The sequence below is a fragment of the Cryptomeria japonica genome, chromosome 1 (assembly GCF_030272615.1).
Source record: "Cryptomeria japonica chromosome 1, Sugi_1.0, whole genome shotgun sequence".
Lineage (NCBI taxonomy): Eukaryota > Viridiplantae > Streptophyta > Pinopsida > Cupressales > Cupressaceae > Cryptomeria > Cryptomeria japonica.
Genome location: NC_081405.1, coordinates 156,942,631 through 156,947,539, shown reverse-complemented (window position 1 = coordinate 156,947,539; position 4,909 = coordinate 156,942,631).

The following is a 4,909-nucleotide window of genomic DNA, read 5'->3' as shown; positions in this document are numbered from 1 at the left end:
TATGATGCAGGATAGATCATGTTGCCACGTAAGCTCTATGTGCATGAAGGATCTTGCATGAAGATGACTATTCCTATCTACCTCAGGAATGTGTGAAGTCTGTCAAATGGTGATAACACATGATGAGTTATTAGCCGCCATGAAAACGGTGGATAATGGATGATGGAGAATGTCTTGAGATTGATTCAAGACTGGTGCATTTAATGCAGTATGATTCAACGGTCAGGATTGAACCGTTTGAATTGCTCAACCTAACAGGTTTAGGGTTTAGGGTTTTTGCTACCGACCTGTATGTTTCCTATTAGGTCGATGTTGGGTTTCTGTCTGAGGTTGTTGGCAAAAGTTGTGAGTGTGTATCCAAGGAAAGTGATACGTGATTCTTGCCAGACCAAAGGAGAGGAGAGATACTTGCAAATTGAATGTGTAGAAGGAAAAGAGGAGCCTAAATGGATCTGCATTAGCATTGAGTTCTATTAACAGATCATTGTAATACCTGTTGATCTCTAACCACTTCAACAGTTGTAAAATCCCCTAACAGGGTAGCCTTAATTGGCTTGACTCAAAATCCCTTAAATCGGGTGGTCTTAACTAGCTTGTTTCAAATCCCTTAACCGGGTAATTCGAGGCTAATGAGTTCTAAGAAGCTAGAGAAGCTTAGGAGATCCTTTTAGCTATTGAGTTCTTAAAATCCTCTAACAAGGTGACCCTATCGGGTTTAACCCTTAACTGGGTATCCCTTAACCAGGTGATCCTTAACAAGATCAGTTCCTACCAGAACCTATTGTAATGTCCTTAACTGGACAAGGCTCCTAATAGAGCGGACTTCTAAAGAGTTCAAAAAGCAGTTTGTGGGTATTCATCCCCACTGTGGTTTTTCCCAGTTGGATTTCCACATGAAAAATATGTGTGTCATGTATAATGCTTTTGTCTTGTGATGCTCTATTTTATCTGTTACGCACATGAAGGTTCTATGTTTTATGCTTGTCTATGAAACATATTGAACTCACTGTTGTGAAGATTTGATGGTTAAGTTTACTAGTTTATGCATGAGAATATAATGAAAATGTGGTATTGAGCGAAGAGAAAAGCTTATTGAGTGACCGGTTCATGACTGATTGAGCTATACTGGATATTACCGGTTGCACTCTATTTTACCGGTATCCCTATTTATCAGTCATTCAAAGTATTTGTCGTCAAACTAGTTTTGGACTGTATTTGTGTTTGTACTGATTCACCCCTCCCTCTCAGTACTGGTTTGGTACTAGTGGTTCATCATTGAGTTATCAATTGGTATCAAAGTGCTCCAGGTCCTCTGTGTTGTAAGCTTAACCGCTTAAGGAAAAGATCCTAGCCAAATGATGAAGAGGGAAGGTCCAAAGTTCAATAGGGAAAAATTTGGTATATGGAAAGATAGGATGAAGATATTCATCAAAAGCATGGGTGTTCAACACTGGAGTTATGTTGAAAATGTATATGTTGTTCCTACCGGTACTCTCACCGATGACCAAAAGAGAGAGATACAAGAAAATGGGCAAGTCATGGAAACCCTCATCAGTAGTCTATCTGACATTGAGTTTATTGATGTTCAAGACAAGACAAATCCCAAAGAGGTATGGGATGCTCTTGAAAATATCTATGGTGGTGATGAGCATGTAAAATAGGTTAAGGAAGAGAGCTTGAGAAGAAAGTTTGAAGACATGCAGATGATTGAAGGAGAGACCATTCAGCAATATGGAATAAGAATCAAAATAGTTGTTGGAGAAATAAACAGTGCAGGTGGCAAAATAGAAGATTCCACTGTGGTAAGTAAAGTCCTGAGATCCCTGTTGCCGGTCTATGCAATAAGGGTTGCTGCTATTCAGGAGCTGAAATCAATAGACAAGTCTAAGGTGTCCTTGGACTCCATCATTGCCAAGTTGATAGCCTATGAGATGAACAGTTTTGATGGTAGTATTCAAAAGATAGAATTAGCTTTTAAAGCTTCTGCTATACCATACAAAAAAGGAAAAGAGGCTAGTACTAGTGGGGAACCTAATCAGAATAGAGAAATGAAGGATGAAGAGTTTCTGATGGAATTTGAAGCTCTTCTTGCCAAGAGATTTCCAAAAGGGACCGGTAAATACAAAGACAAGTTTCCTTTGAAATGTTTCTCCTATAACCGGATAGGACATATTGCTATGAACTGTCCTAATAGTGACAACAAGGATAAACTGGAAAGGTTCAAGAAATTCAAAGGAGGAAACCGGAAAAATTGTTTTGTGGTAGTTGATGAAGGTGTCACAGATGAGGAATCAGAAGATGAAGAGAATGAAGACATTGTGTTTGTTGCTATAAAGGAAGATGTGGCAGACAAGAAGGCTCTTATCTCCTGGTTTGATGATTCCAATGAGTGGATCATTGACAGTGGTTGTTCTCACCATATGACTGGTGACTAGAGCAAGTTTCTATCCTTAGAGGAGTATGATGGTGGTGTGGTTCACTTTGGCAATGATGCATCATGCATGGTCAAAGGCAGAGGGTCCATCTCTTTGAATGGAATGAGTAGTACTGACAATGTGTACTAGGTTGATGGTCTCAGACACAACCTTCTAAGTGTTGCCCAGCTAAATGACGGTGGTATCACTCTACAATTCAAGAATGGAGTTTGCAGAATCAAAGGTAAAGATGGTAAATTGGTAGCCACCAGCATGCAGACTAAAGGTAACCTATTTCATCTAAATGCAAATATAAGTACATGTCTTATGGCTAATCTTGATGATAGCTGGATATGGCATAGGAGGTTCTGCCATGTGAACTTTGATAGCATTGTGAAGGCTAGTAAGATCAAGGCAGTTAGAGGGTTGTCGGTGCTGAGCAAACCAGATAATACCTTGTGTAGAGAATGTCAATTGGGGAAAATGTCTTCCTCAACCTTTAAAGGTAAATCTTTCACTGCTGACAACTTGTTTGATCTTGTGCATATTGATTTATGTGGTCCTATGAAAACTAGAAGTGTGCAGCGTGATAGGTACTTCATGATTCTCACTGATGACTACTCAAGAATGATGTGGGTCACATTCTTGAAAGACAAGTCTGAAGCTTTTGGGAAATTCAAAGCTTTTAGAGCATTAGTGGAGAAGGAAAGCAGTAAAAGGATCAAATGTCTCAGAACTGATCAAGGAGGGGAATTCACTTCTAGTGAATTCAACAAGTATTGTGAAGAATTTGGCATCAAGAGATAGCTGTCTACCCCCCGGACTCCATAGTAGAATGGTCTAGCAAAGAGGAATAACTGGACTGTGGTTGAAGCAGCTAGAACCATGTTGATCCAAGGAAAGGTTGCCCACACCTTTTAGAGAGAAGTGGTGAGCACTGCAGTCTACACTATAAACTGGGTACTTATCAAAAAGGGTAAGGACAAAACTCCTTATGAGTATTGGACTGGTAAGACACCTATGGTTAACTAATTTAAGGTATTTGGTAGCAAATGTTACATCATGAGGAGTGAACATCAGGGAAAATTTGAAGCTAAATGTGATGAAGGAATATTTCTATGATATTCCACCAAGAGTAAAGCTTTCAAGTGCTACAACAATAAGACTCAGAGAATTATGGAAAGTATCAATGTAAGAGTTGATGAATCCTCTGAGAAGATTGAGGAAACCGACAGTGAGCAAGTTGTAAATGAACCGGTTGCAACCTTTTGGGAACCGGTTGTCAGTCAAACGAGTACCAGTAACAGTGTTCCTAAACCGGCGAATGCTGATACTGATGAAGATGAGGATGAAGAAGAAAAGCAAGAAGAACCAGTTAAGACCATTCCTCGGTATGTCAAGTTGAATCATGATCCCAAGCAGATCATAGGTGATAAGGATGCAGGAATCCTTACTAGAAGAAAGATCAGAGAAAACTCATGTATGATCTCTGAATTTGAGCCTAAGTCATTCAAAGAGGCTCATAAAGATGAAGATTGGATCAAGGCAATGGAAGAAGAACTTGATCAGATAGAGAAAAATAGTACATGGTCCTTGGTACCCAGACCAGAGCATAAAAATGTCATTGGCACCAAATGGGTGTTCAGAAATAATTTGAATGAGGATGGCATAGTGATTAGGAATAAAGCTAGACTGGTATGCAAAGGATATGCTCAAGAAGAAGGTGAAGACTATGGGGAAACCTTTGCTCCTGTAGCCAGATTGGAAGGAGTTCGTATGCTTCTTGCATATGCAGCTTTTAAGAGGTTCAAGGTATATCAAATGGATGTAAAATCTACATTCCTAAATGGTGTACTTGAAGAGGAGGTGTATATTGAGCAACCAGATGGGTCTTCCCTATCTGAAGACAGTGACATGGTATGTAGGCTACATAAAGAATTATATGGTATAAAGCAAGCACCTAGGGCATGGTATGAGCGCTTACATTCCCATCTTGTGAAGATTTGATTTGAGAGAACAAGTGAAGATAGCAATATCTACTTGAAGTCTGAAGGAGATCAGATTCTGATCTGTGAAGTTTTTTTTGATGACATCATCTTTGGTGGAGATGACAAGATGAGTCATGAGTTTGTTGATGAGATGAAGAAAGAGTTTGACATGTCACTCATAGGGGAGATTAAGCTCTTCATTGGACTACAGATCCAGCAAATGAAAGATGAAATCTTCATCACTCAGTCCAAATATGTCAAAGAAGTGTTGAAGACTTTTGGCATGGAAGATAGCAAACTGGTTAGTACACCGATGGTGACCGGTTACAAATTGACAAAGGAGGATGATTCCACGCTGGTTGATGAGAAGGAATACTGATCAATGATTGGTAAGTTGCATTATGTAGTGCATAGCATACCAGATATTGCACATGCAGTTGGCCTCACTACAAGGTTCCAGAAGAGTCCAAGAGAATCTCACTTGAGTGTAGTCAAGCAGATTCTTAG